At 52.1% G+C, this 14,476-nt stretch overlaps 1 protein-coding gene across 2 annotated transcripts in view; it reads left to right on the top strand.

The window, feature by feature from the left end:
* Positions 1-14,476, top strand: part of NINJ2 (ninjurin 2) — a 125,015-nt gene that overhangs the window by 108,539 nt on the left and 2,000 nt on the right. The window lies entirely within an intron of this gene.

The following is a 14,476-nucleotide window of genomic DNA, read 5'->3' as shown; positions in this document are numbered from 1 at the left end:
ACACACAGACACACACAGACACAGACACATGTACACACACACAGACACACAGACACACACAGACACACACACACACAGACACATACACAAGACGCACACACACGTTCACACAGACATACGCACAGAGACACGGACACACACACATGAATACACACAGGCACACACACACAGACACATACAGACACACATATGCACACACACAGATGCTCATGCACACACAGACACACAGACACATGGACACAGACATCCACACAGACACACACACATACATTATACACACAGACACATACAAAAGACACACAAGACACACACACATTCACACAGACATACACACAGAGACACGGACACACACATGAATACACACATGCACACACACACACATACAGAGGCACACAGACACACACACGTGGGCACACACACATTCACACAGACACACACACACACACACACAGCAAACACTGTGGCTGCCCTGGTGTACGAGGGGGTCAGCAGTGCAGTCGAGGTGTTTGTGTTCTACAGCCATGGCGGGCAGCCCCAGAAGGCACCGTAGAAGAGGTTCACCGGGTTCCGCTCGCCTGGTCCTGCCTTTGAAGTCTCTTCGGAAATGAATACAGTGAATGACAAATGGATCTTTTTTTTTGAGACAGGGTCTCGCTCTGTCACGCAGGCTGGAGTGCAGTGGCGTGATCGTGTCTCCCTGCAACCTTTGCCTCCCAGGTTCAAGTGATTCTCTCGCCTCAGCCTCCTGAGTAGCTGGAATTACAGGCGCCCACCACCACATCTGGCTAATTTTTGTATTTTTAGTAGAGACGGGGTTTCACCATTTTGCCCAGGCTCCTCTCAAACTCCTGACCTCAAGTGATCCACTCGCCTCGGCCTCCCAAAGTGCTGGGATTACAGGTGTGAGCCACTGCGCATGCTGACAAGTGCATCATTAATTCACTCCTTCATTCATTCAGCACTCCAGGCTAGGTGCCCCCTTGTTCCCGTGCAGCTTTTCCATTGGGGAGGGATGGATAAGTTCTCTTTATCTCCTGGCTTCCCCCTTTATACACTTATTCTCTGCTAAGCTTTGCCATTGTAGGGTATTAGGAGAATAGGATGTAAACCGAAACGAGAGATTTATTTTGCCAAGGTTGAAGGTGAACTCAGAAAAAACAAACACCGTAAGATCTGTGACCTGTGCTTTTTCCAATGAGGATTTTGGGAATTTCACTATTTAAAGGGAAAGAGCAAAGCAAGAGGGGAAGATGTTTTAAAAGGAGGGTGGGTAGGCTGCAAGGCTACGGTTGCCTTCCTGTGAGGCTGGGATAGTGCTCCACGAATCTGCATTTCACGTGTGAAGAGGGAGTGGGGGCGGCTCAGTTATGAATTTGTCCTGGGCTCAGTGGATCCGCGTTTTGTGTAAGGTAAAGTAACTGTGAAATGACCACGGTTTGGGAACACGGGGAAGGCAGTTTCGTCTTTTGGTTTTGGTTTGTTTTGTGTGACTCCATGTCCAAGCTGAACTTCCTCTTCGGCGTAGTGAATTCGGGGTCCAAGATTCTAGTTTTCCTTCACAAGGGCTTTGGGAAGGCGGAGATCTTTGTTGTCTGCTAGGTGCCTAGCTCAGGCTAGGAGCTGGAAACAGGTTTGCTGACCTGAACTCAACAGGAATCTTGGCAGGCTGTCTGCAGGGCTGGGTGGGGTGGGAAATTCACCACCTTCCCTTTTCCCATCTCACTGTCAGATCTGAGCTACTTCATGAGGTCTCACCTGGACGATAGCCAGAGACGGTAGGCTCAGCTCTCACTGCTTCTTACTCTAATTGCCTTGAATCCCGAGGAAATAACTCTTACCTTTTGGAAACGTATAATCTAGTGGGGACGTACAAAACTCATAGACACCCTTATGTGGAATGTTGATATTTTGCTTCATGATAATTGTTCCGAAAGTCCTTTCCACTTACCCGTGTTTAGGTTCCTGTCTGGAATTAGGCTCCACCACAAAATCTAAAGTTCAGCAAAAACAAGAGCGGCTCTAAGTGCCTCTGAGGGAGGACACGAAAAGGATCTGTGAAGAAAAGCGCTAGACCCTAACAGATCCGTGAGGAACAGCAGCCGGCAGCCCCGGTGGGGGAGACAGGAGCTGCTGGGGCTTCCGGCTACTGGTTCGAAAGACGGTTTTGATCCATTCACTCCTCTCTGGAATGATCTAGATATGCTATCTGTGAATATTTTAGACTGGTCCCCATCGTTGAGGGGCTTACACAGCCTATGCTTCCAGGGCTGTAGCGGTTAAGGACACAGAATCCAGAGCCTGCCTGGGTTCAAAGTCCAGCTCTAATACTTAAAAAATGGATGATCTCGGCCTGGTGCAGTGGTTCCTGCCTGTAATCCCAGCACTTTGAGGGTGCAAGATGAGAGGATCCCTTGAGGCCAGGAGTTCAAAACCAGCCTGGGCAACATAGTGAGACCACATTCCTACAAAAAATGTTGTAAACATGTAGTGTAGTGGTGTGCACTTGCAGTCCCAGCTACCCAGGAGGCTATGGCAAGAGGATCCCTTGAGTCCAGGAGTTTGAGGCTACAGGGAGCCATGATTACACCACTGCACCCCAGCCTAGGTGACAGAGGGAGACCCTGTCTTAAAGAAACATAAAAATAGGCGGGCGCAGTGGCTCATGCCTATAATCCCAGCACTTTGGGAGGCCGAGGCAGGCGGATCACGGGGTCAGGAGATCGAGACCATCCTGGCTAACATGGTAAACCTCGTCTCTACTAAAAATACAAAAAATTAGCCAGGCGTGGTGGCAGGTGCCTGTAGTCCCAGCTACTCGGTAGGCTGAGGCAGGAGAATGGCGTGAACGCGGGAGGCAGAACTTGCAGTGAGCTGAGATCGCGCTACTGCATTCCAGCCTGGGCGGCAGAGTGAGACTCCATCTCAAAATAAATAAATAAATAATAAATAAATAGATATATAATAAAAATAAAAAAGGGTGATCTCGGGGCCTGGTGCAGTGGCTCACGCCTGTAATCCCAACATTTTGGGAGGCTGAGGCAAGAGAATCGCTTGAACTCAGGAGTTCAAGACTAGCCTGGCCAACATGGTGAGACCCCATCTCTATAAAAATTTTACAATTTTTCATTTCTAGTAAGTTTTCAGGCGATGTTGCTACTGCTACTTCAAGGACCACATGTGGGGAACCACTGGTATATAGGAGAAAAAAACGCAGGCTTAGGATTTAGACAGTGGGGCCATCCCTTAGTATCTGGTGACTTTGGGCATTTGATGTCTTTGAGCCTCAGTTTCTTCACTTGTGGAATGGAACTACATCCCAGCTACTTGGCAGGCTGAGGCAGGAGAATCGCTTGAACCCAGGAGGTGGAGGTTGCAGTAAGCCAAGCTCATGCCACTGCACTCTAGTCTGGGCAACACAGTGAGACTCTGTCTCAAAAAAATATATATATATACATGGGAGTACAGTTGCTTCTCAACTTATGATAGAGCTACATTCTGATAAACCCATAGTTGAAAATATCGTAAGTCAAAATGCATTTAATACCCTTAGCCTACTGAACTTCATAGTTTAGCCGAGCTTAACTTCAGTGTGCTCTGCCCACTTACACTAGCCTCCTGCTGGGCCAGATCGTCTAACACAAAGCCTCCTTTGTAACAGAGTGCCGAGGCCGGGCGCGGTGGCTCACGCCTGTAATCCCAGCACTTTGGGAGGCCGAGACGGGCGGATCACGAGGTCAGGAGATCGAGACCATCCTGGCGAACACGGTGAAACCCCGTCTCTACTAAAAAATACAAAAAAAAACTAGCCGAGCGAGGTGGCGGCGCCTGTAGTCCCAGCTACTCGGGAGGCTGAGGCAGGAGAATGGCAGGAACCCGGGAGGCGGAGCTTGCAGTGAGCTGAGATCCGGCCACTGCACTCCAGCCTGGGCAACAGAGTGAGACTCCGTCTCAAAAAAAAAAAAACCAAAAACCAGAGTACCGAATATCTTCTGTAATTTATTGAATGATGTACTGAAAGTGAAAAAGAGAGTGGTTGTGTGGACACTCGAAGTACAGTTTGTAAAGTTTATCGCTTACGATGGTGAAAAACCGGGGACCATCCGTATTCCTACCTGCTTTGCGGAGTCATGCCTGGCATACAGCATTATCGTTATTTAATGACCACCGTTTAAATTTTAGCAATTTTGTTAGCCCTTGAGGGATGAGCAGGATTGAAGTCAGCAGAGACTGGCTGGGAGGGCTTGGGGGATGTCTCTGAGAACCTCAAAGCCGAAGTGGGCGGAGAGCAAAGAGCAAAAGGCCAGACGGGTCTGGAAGGCCCAGGACAAGGCGCGGATTGGGAAAGTGCTCTTGTGTAGGGTGGATATTGAGAGGCAGCAGATCGATTCTTTGGAAATGTCTGTGTGGTGGGTAAATCCACGGTTAACTCTGAACCCGGAGAAGACAAGTCTTTTCTGAAAACCACTGACAAGGTGACCTCTTGCAGGGGAGGTGCACACTGCTCCCTAAGAAAGAGCAAGGAGGCCGGGGGGGTGGCTCAGGCCTGCAGTCCCGGCACTTTGGGAGGCTGAAGCAGGAGGATCGCTGGAGCCCCGGAGGTCGAGGCTGCGGTGAGCTATGACTGGGCCCCACACTGCAGCCGGGGCCACAGAGCAAGACCCTGTCTCAAAAAACCAGTAACAACTAAAATAAAAAAAAGCAAGCAGGCCCCTCTGCGCTCCCGTTTCAACGCACGTGCTTTCCTGTTCTTCCCTACACGCCCTGCTTCTGTTTGCAAGCTGTGGCCCCTTTTGTTGCAGGGAAACCCGTGCACCTCCATATCACAAAGGGGTCAACGCCCGGGGAACGCCCGCGCTGGCGGACGCTGCTTCCCGGCGCCCCCTGGCGGGCAACGGCGGCGCCGCAGGCCTTCCGGGACGCCGCTCCCCACGTGGCCTCTCGGCGCTGCAGCCCAGGCCTCAGTGTGCAGCCCCGGGCAAGGGCTGGAACTCGCAGTGAGACTGTGCCCAGGGCCCGGAGGAGGTCTCTGGACCAGTCACCTATTATTGCTGGAATAACACGCAAAAGACACCCCACCCCGACGTGGATTAGAGACTGTGGATTTTTAAGGGCGAGATCACCGCTCTTGGCAGAGGAAGGCTGCAGTCAGGGAGCCTGCATGCGGCCTGCCCCAGACAGAAGGCCTCAGGGGTCTGAGCTTTTACAGCTTTTGGCCTGAAGACCAGCTGCAGCTTCCAGCCCCAGTCATTCATTCCCTGAGGCTCCCTCAGGACTGCTGAGCAAAGGCAGGATCTAGGGGAAAAAGAGCTCTGCCTGCAGTGGGGGCGTTTATTTTAAGAGCAAAGGTTCACTTCGCAAAGTTCTCTCCCCCACCCAGAAGCCATTGTGCATGAAGCCCCACCCTTAAAAAACCTGACTTTTGCCTTTTTTGAAAAAGCTCTCTCGTAAAAATTCAATGCAAGCATCATTCATTGTGCACCTATTGTGGACAAGGTGCTGAGCTAGGCCCCATGGGGACTCAGGCCTGTGGAGATGGGGTCCATGTGCTAAAGTGGGCAGCAGAAGGAGCCGTCTCAAGAGGTCTCAACAACGCCAAGGCCAGCACAGGCCAGGGAGCAAGCGACCTTCTTTCAAACAGGGCCTTGGTGGAGTGCACTTGGGGACGGGGTCTACAAAGGAGGGAAGGCTTTCCCCAGGGGGAGCATGGTGAAGAAAGAAAGGCCTTTAGTCCCGGAGCAGAGCAGGAGCAGCTGGGAAGGGTGGGGTGTGTTCAGGGAACAGTGAGTAATCTGGTGTGGCCCCGCACGTCTGAGCATCACAGAGTCTGGCACAGGGTTCGCTCTCCAGGGGTGGGAGGAGGAGCTGGGGACCAGGCTAGAGAGGTGGGTGGGGGCCCCAGGAGAGAGGACTACACTTCAGTAACAATGACCCTGGAGACCCAATGCAGGCAGGCTTGTGTGAGCATTTCTCTTCCTGCTGGCGGCTCAAACGTGAGAGCCAGCAGGAGTGAGGAGAGAGGCTGCCTAATGGGTACAGGAGGCACTTCAAACACAGTGGAAGTTGTTAGGACCATAAATGGTGACTACTTCGAAATTGGGGCTGGGACGGGCCCTGAGTCACAACACAGTATTTAAAATGCCTCTAGGCCTACACGTGGGAGTATAATCCTGTGTGGGATAGATTTCCCTCTCGTCTCATATTTGCTTAATACTTCACAGTTTTCAAAGCACATTCACCCACATTATCCTATTGATCTTTCTAGCAGCCTTTGTGCTAGACAGGGCAGATATTATTCCCACTTCAGAGAAGGACCAGCTAGGGTCTGGGTGAGATGAAGTCATAAATTCGGTTTTGTTTTAATAAGTTTATTTTAACCACTGGCCTTTTGCAGGGTATGCCTTGGTTTGTTTTGTGTTGCTGTAACAGAATAACTGAGACTGGGTAATTTATAAACAATAGAAGTTTATTTGGCTCATGGCTCTGGAGACTGGGAAGTCCAAGAGCATTGCACTGGTATCTGGTGAGGGCCTTCATGCCACGTCCTTCCCTGGTAGAAGGTGGCAAGGCCAGAGAGCTTGCAAGCACAAGAGAGAGGAAGGAAGCCAAGATCATCTTTTATTTGTTGTTATTATTATTGTTATTATTATTATTATTTTTTTAATCAGGAACCCACTCCTGAGATAACTTGACCTGCCGCCATGATAATGGCATTAATGCATAAATGAGGGCAGAGCCCTCATGACCTGACTGCCTCTTAACATTGTTACAGCAGGGGTTAAGTTTCCAACCCATAAACTTTAGGGGGCACATTCAGACTGTAGCAGAGTGCATATTTGCTTTTGTTACCAATTTATTGATTTATTTATTTTTGAGATGGAGTCTCGCTCTGTCACCCAGGCTGGAGTGCAGTGGCGCAACATCAGCTCACTGCAACCTCCCCCTATACCTGGCCTATTTATTTATTTTAGAGACAGAGTTTTGCTCTTATTACCCAGGCTGGAGTACAGTGGCACCATCTCGGCTCACGGCTCACTGCAACCTCTGCCTTCCCAGGTTCAAGCGATTCTCCTGCCTCAGCCTCCCAAGTAGCTGGGATTACAAGCATGCACCCAGCTGATTTTGTATCTTTAGTCGAGACGGGGTTTCATCATGTTGGCCAGGCTGGTCTCGAACTCCTGACCTCAGGTGATCTGCCCGCCTCAGCCTCCCAAACTGCTGGGATTACAGGTGTGAGCCACCTTGCCCGGCCACAGATTTATTTTTTAAGATAGTTCATTCACACGGTTCAAAATTCAAAAGGTACAGATAAAATTCCCTCTCTCAACCCTATTCTTCCAGTCACCCAGGTCCCTTCTTACCAGTTTAAACCCAAGCCTTTTGCCTTTGGGTCTAGTGCCCCTTTTGCGGCAGCAGACAGCCCTACTGCAGATTCAGGAAAGCCTCGGGCAAGTTTCACTTAGGTAGAGGTTATGCCTCCTCTTAGTAAGTGTGCATGTGTACCCTATGGGACTAGTCTTCTTTCATCTTAGGCCACATATGTTTTTGGTTTTTATCTGTTTTTTTTCTTTGAGACGGAGTCTTGCAGTGTTGCCCAGGCTGGAGTACAGTGGCGCAATCTTGTCCCACTGCAACCTCCACCTCTGAGGTTCAAGCAATTCTCCTATCACAGGCTCCTAAATAGCTGGGAGTATAGGCATGGGCCACCACACCCAGCCAGGCTGCGTGTGTTTATCTGTAGATCTTAAACTCCTTGGAGTAGGAAGCATGTCTTCTACTTCTCGGGGGCAGTAGAGTAAGGGTGAAAATTATAGGCTCTGGGCCTGGCGTGGTGGCTCACACCTATAATCCCTGTACTTTGGGAGGCCGAGGCAGGTGAATCACCTGAGGTCAGGAGTTTGAGGCCAGCCTGGGCAATATGGTGAAACCCTGTCTCTACTAAAAATTCAAAAATTAGCCGGGTGTGGTAGCACACACCTGTAATCCCAGCTACTCGGGAGACTGAGGCAGGAGAATTGCTTGGGAGGTTGTAGTGAGCCGAGCTTGTGCCATTACGCTCCAGCCTGGGCAACAAGAGTGAAACTCTGTCTCAAAAATAAATAAATTAATTAATTAATTAATTAAATAAAAATTACAGGCTCCGGCACATAGAGGATTGGAATTAAAAACTGTTGTGTGATCATGGGCAAGTTACTTAGTCTCTCTGAGCCTCTATTTTCTCAACTGTGATGATGATACCCTCGCCTGCTTCGCAGAACTGTGGTGAGGACTACATAAGGCGACTCATGTTCTGTGTTTAACCCTGTTTCAGGCACAAGGTATGTCCTCTGTAGGTGGGAACCACCATTGTTCCCATGCACTGAGAGCCCACTATATGTGTTCACAGAGGGACAGGCCCAGGCACCCTTCCCAGCTGAATTCTGACAAGGGACTGACACCGAATTAGAAGTTCACCTAAGCCTCTTCCTTTGAACACATCACTCTTCCCAGGCTGGGACCCACCCTTTCCCTTTGTGAGAAATCAGCTTTCCAAAAGCCTAGGTCGCCACTGTCTCCTTCTCAAAGGAGGCCCGGCTTTCCCAGGCAGTCGGTCATTTTGAGGCCACCAGAAGGGCCACTGGCCCCTGTTCCTCTGGGCCTGTCTAGTGTGTAGCCCTGAGTGTGAGCTGGCACACAGGAAGCTCCCATGCGGGTCTTCTCGGGGCCGGCAGGAGTGACTCATGAGAGGGTCACCCGTGCCCTGCAGCTGCCTCTCAGCGATGTCCTTGGCCCCCGGGATTCTCCACTCAGAGCCGGCTTTCCCATCCCTAGACCACTCCGTGCTAGGAAGGACCCAAGGAAGCCTGTGTTCCAGTCCCTTCAGTCTCACAGATAAGAAGTCCAGTGCTCCGGGCCCCGGCTTGTTCAGTCATTAAAGCAGAGCTGGAATGTGGTCAAGGTGCCTTTGGTGACACCCTCCGGGCTGCTACAACTCCCCCTCACCAGCCTACACCTTTCCATGGGACACACACTGCCTGCCACAGGCCCCAGGGCCTAAACACACTGATTTGCGGGCTCCATGGCTTTTCGGTAGGGCAGTTACTTACCACTCTGGGGTTTACTGAACCTCTGTGGCCCTCTGGGAGAACAGCCCTGTAATCTTGTTTCCAAGAAAGAGCAGAATGATCTGTTGGAGCTTATGGTCTCCACTGACCATAATGTCGATAAACAATGTAAAAACATGTTTACTTTTTTGTCAAAAAAGGCATTCCTTTCCTATCCAACCTAAGTTCTGTAAATAAACAAAAATATAGGCCAACAAGGATTAAGGGATAAAGGGCTGTCTGGGAGAACAATGAAGCAATCCTTGACTTCAAGGGATGGAATTGCACCAGCCTTAGGAGCTGGGACTTGGCAAGAGGCCTAGGTGACAGGGAAGTCTGAGCTGGAATGAGAGAGGAGGGTGTGGAAGAGGGAGGAAAATGACTGTGCCGGGCAGGCCCAGGAACGGGGCAAACTGGCGACCGCCGGGTCTGTGGTGTCCCCCACCCCCCGCCTCATCCCCATGCCAATCACCAAACCCATGTCCTCTTGTTGCCCAGAGGCCCAGAGGCGTCCAGATCAAACTCTGGATCTACTCCCACCTTCCCTGCACTCGCCGGGCTCCAGCTTCATGCCGCCCCAAATTCCCCTTCCGTCCGGGTGTCATCGATTGGGCAGATTTTGATGGGCAGCCTTTCCCACAGGCAACCGCGCCTTGAACAGGGACTCTGGGAGCCCAAAGCAATGAGTCTTGGGTCAGTGTCCTGCTTCCCTTGAGTGGCAGGGGAGGGGTGAGCAGGGTGGGGCAGAATGAGAGCAGAGCCAGCCTCATTGAGAGAGGGATCTCAGGCTGGGAAAATGGGAACCGCTTGGATTCTGTCCTTCCTTCTGTGGAGGAGCAAAGTGTGGCTCTGTCTGTCCGTGGCCTCTGCCCTCCAGAGACAGGATTTTCCTCCAGTTTTATAGATGTGGAAACTGACCACCAAAGCGCCAAGCCCAGAGGCAGAGTTGGGCCCGGAATCCCAGCCCACCGGCCCCTGCTCCCCGAGGATCAACACCAAAGGCGCCGGGAGTGGGCAGAGCCCTGTGTGCTTGTGGCGGGTGGAGGCCGCCAGCCCACGCGGGCCAGCTCTGCAGGGAGGGCGCAGGGGCCAGGGCCAGGGCAAGGGGAGGGCGGCAAGCGAGAGCCAGCTGTGAAGAGTCCGGTGAAACACGAATGACTCATGCGGGTGGCTCTGCTCCTCAGTCCAGCCCGCATTCCCGGGTCGCTCGCTGTTCCCGACCCGCCTGGGCCTGGCCTTAAAGGGCCAGCTCCTCCGTGCAGGAGCGGGGGCCACCCTGCTGCGCTCCCCACGCCTCGGTCACCCTGGTCCCTGTGGAGTTGCTCCCAGTCCCTGGCTGTGGGCGAAAGGCTGGCCCCCTGCAGGGTTTAGGGCTTTATCTGGCCCACTCCTCCCACTATAAGGGAGGGCCCTCGGGTCATTTCATCCATCCCCCTGCCTCTGAGCAGGGCTGCACCTAAACTGGCCCGCAAGGATGGAGAAACCCGTTCCCTGCTTTTACAGACGTTGCAATGAAAGGGCCCCTCTCCAGGCCCCCAGCTCCAGGGCCTCTGCCCGCCCTTCCACGCGCCGGCCCCGGGCTGCAGGTGGCGCCGGACGCCCCGCCCTTCTCGTCTCCCCCCCCACGTGGTTCCACTTCAGCTCTGGCTGATTCTTGAGCTCTGGCTTGACACGCGTGTTTGGAGGGTTTCAGGTCGGCCCCTCCGGACTCGCGGGCGAGGCTCCTGTCCCGGGCCTCGGAGGGGTCCCGGGTTCACACCAACCCCGTCCTGCGCGTGGCTTCCCGGGGCGGAGACACCGTCCGGCGGCCGCGGTCCCGCCGCTTCCCCGGACCCTGCGCGCCACCGTGTGGACACTCGGGGAACTGGCGCCCGCGGGGCCGAGACCCCGCCCAGCACCCGCAGTTCAAGGCGGTCCGGAGTCGGCCTCAGAGAGAGGAAAGGGGGAGGCGCACCCCCTGAACACACTGCGAGCCTCACATTCTCTGCGAAACAATGGCTTTTAGATGAATTTAACAACAAAAGCCAACCCGCTCTGTTAAAACTTACAAATAGCAATACTTTCCATAGAGGTTTGGGAAGACCTGTGTGGCCCAAGTGCCCACCCCTTCCACCCACTGCCGCCTCTTCCCCCACTAACTGGTCAGTGCTCAACACGTCCCACTGGAGGTCTGGGTTTAAGGTTTTGTTCACTGTTAACAAATTTGGGGGGAAGGGGCTCTGTCTTCCTCTAAGCTAGACCAGGAACGAGGAGAAAGGGCAAAGCTTGCTGCTACGGGACAAACTGGAGGATGGGGAAGAGAGAGGAGGGGTGGCACAGGCATGGGGCAGGGAGGCCAGGGGGCACAGCTGAGCCTGGGCAGAGGCACTTTGAATTTGGGGGCAGGGGGTGAGACTCTCTTGCCTAATGAGTGCTCTTGGGGACCGAGGACAAATCTTCACCAAACGGGCTATGGCCACAGGTTGCAGCCTTGGTGCTGACAGAGACTGTGGGCCTTTGTGGAGTGTTGGCCCTGGGATCCCTGGCCCTAACCAACCAGGCCAGCCGGCCCTAGACAAGCCGGCCTTGCTTGAACTGGATTTCCAAAGGCCCTGAATGCTGTGTGTGGCCTCCCAAGTCCACACAGCTCCTCACTCACCCTCTGTCCCTACCTCCTCCAACCTCACTGGCTGCCCCCAGCACCAGCTGAAACCCCGGCCCCGGCAAAATCAAACACAAACGAAGACAGGGGAGAGACAGTGAGCACTCCATTCCTTTCGTGCCTACGGACGTTTTCCTTATTTTTGTGGGCCCCGGACCCCGGCCTGATTTTGGTGGCCGTCAAAAGGAGCTTGCCAGGGCCTGTTGCGAGCAGCCTGTGGCCCAGTGCTTACCCAGGATCCCGGGGAGAGGCAGCAACTATGCCTTGTTTGGCATTGGGGTCCTCACAGCCCCAAGCACCGCCTGGCATGTACACTCAATCTATTGAATGAATGCTACCCGCTGGTCTCCGTTGTAATCTCCCAGGGAAAGTGTTTAAATTGCTCCACTGGCCAAAGTGCACACTCCTGATTACCCTCGGCGAGTCCTGCCCCGACCAGAAGTTGAGGACACTTGGAATCTTGATAATGAACAACCCAGGTGCAGGGAACTGCCCCGTGTAGGAAGCTGGTGGCCTGGAGTGTGGTCAAAGAGCCACTCCTGTGTGCTTGATCCTCCAGTGACTGGTCCACAGAGTCAGAGAGGGGCAGCCTGCGGGGCACAGGCTGCCAGTGGGGATTCCGTCAGAGCAGGTGCTGTTAGCACCCATGACCAACCACCCTGTGCCTCTTGAATGTGTCTGTGCGTGCACACCCTCCTGGCAAACAGAGCAAAGGGCCAGGAGCTCGGAAAGGAAGCGAGAAGAGCAGGGTGGAGACATTAGGCTGAGCTTTGAAGGCAAACTTTAGGAGATGGACTGGGGAAGAGAGGCCCCCTTCTGTTGGACTAGGAGAGGACTGGTCCAATCTGTAGCCAGGCATGTGGATTAGAGCTGGGTCTCCAAAGATGAGTGCCCAAGACCATATTGTAGGATAAGAAAATTAAACTTCTATTTATATTGAATGTTATGTAATCCTCTCAAATGTTTCTACTTTTTACTATATGTATTAGTGCCATAAAAATATGTATAATTGATAATGGAAGAATGTACATGTATTGAGGATGCATGGCCAAAACAGTTTTTAATGCTGAGATGACACTATCAAGAAAGTCTGGAAACCACTGCATTTCAGAGTTTTGTTTTTGTTTTGAGACAAAGCTGTCGCCCAGGCTGGAGTGCAACGGTGCAATCTCCGCTCACTGCAACCTCCGCCTCCTGGTTCAAGTGATTCTCCTGCCTCAGCGTCCTGAGTAGCTGGGATTACAGGCATGTGCCACTACACCCACCTAATTTTTTTGTATTTTTAGTAGAGACGGGATTTTGCCATGTTGACCAGGCTAGTCTCAAATTCCTGACCTCAAGTCATCCACCTGCCTTGGCCTCTCAAAGTGCTGGAATTACGGGCATGAGCCATCGCACCCGGCCTCATTGCAGGGTATCCTCATAGAATCCAAAGGTTCTGAGAGATAGGCTAAATCAGTTAGCCTATGTGTAAATCAACTGTCCTCTGTGTACCTCCCTGAGGTTCAGAGAAGTGAAGCGACTTACTGGGGTTGCATGAAGTACAAGGAACATTCCAGACCCTCTGAGACCTGCCCATCCACTCATCCACGTATCCATCCATCCATCCACCCACCAATCTCTCCATCCATCCCTTAATCCATGAAGCTTTATACTTCAAAACAAAATCAAATGTAAATTATGCTTCAATAAATCCTAGCCAAAAAAATTAAAAACAAATTAAGAGAGTTTAACTAGTATGCATCACTGTGCATATAAGGCATGCATCCATCTATCCATTCATCTGTCCTCACTTAGCAGGTATCTGTCCTGTCGTGGTGATCTGCTGGGTCATCTTCCCTACCTCCAGGCTGTAGCATCTTTCAAAGTCCTCCATTCCTTCCTTTCTCACCTCGCTCCACTTCAGTTCCTTTTCACTCTGATCCTAAATCAAGACTGTAACTTTTAAATGACTCTCCCTGCTTCTAGCCCTTCCTGGCCCAATCTGTTCCAAGCAGCACTGCTAAATCAATTTTCCAAGTACTCTTGAGTGACTGCAGATTGCCCTTGGCCATGGCGCCCAGTCTGAATTTCTTGGCCGAACCCAGAGGCCCACAGCATATGCCCTACATTGTGATTCTGTCTTTTGGAGTTAGTGGCTTCTTGAGAAGCTTTAGTTTACACTTCAAAATCAAATCGAATGTAAATTATGCTTCAGTAAATCCTAGCCAAAGGTAATAATTAAAATGAATTAAGAGTGTTTAACTAGTATGCATTACTGTGTGTACACACTCATGCATGCATGTGTATGCTGACAGCGTGTGCCTGAGCAGGGCGGCAGCTCCAGTGCTCCTGAGGGATGGAAATCCAGCCGACGACCAGCTGCCGAGCTGTGCACCCTGCCTTGGGGGCCACGGCGTTATGGAGAGGAGGCGCCTTTCTCTATCTCACCCAAAGCCACCAAGCTCCTTTTATTGTCTTCTCAGGTGCTTTCCTCTCAGAGGAAAACAGCCCAAAGCTGAGGCCTGGCCCAGGTAAAATAGCGAATAGGATGAGGAAGGTGCATTTTACCAGCAGCAGAGAACCGTCTCCGCTTTCTCCAGCCAGGTGTGCGAAGGTGTGAGGGAAGGGGCGACTCTCCAGGAAATATCAACTGCAACAGGACATCATTCCCGAGTGCAGAGGTTCTTACAGGTTTTCTAGTCCAACCCTTAATTTTATCAGGCCCTGAAACTGAGACGGGTGTCACTTGCCCTGAGCTTCCCACCTGGTTTGG

The sequence above is a fragment of the Mandrillus leucophaeus genome, unplaced genomic scaffold (genome assembly GCF_000951045.1).
Source record: "Mandrillus leucophaeus isolate KB7577 unplaced genomic scaffold, Mleu.le_1.0 Scaffold79, whole genome shotgun sequence".
NCBI classification, from domain to species: Eukaryota; Metazoa; Chordata; class Mammalia; order Primates; family Cercopithecidae; genus Mandrillus; species Mandrillus leucophaeus.
The sequence above is the reverse complement of the archived record's forward strand: the minus strand, read 5'-3'. Positions and strand labels throughout refer to the sequence as shown.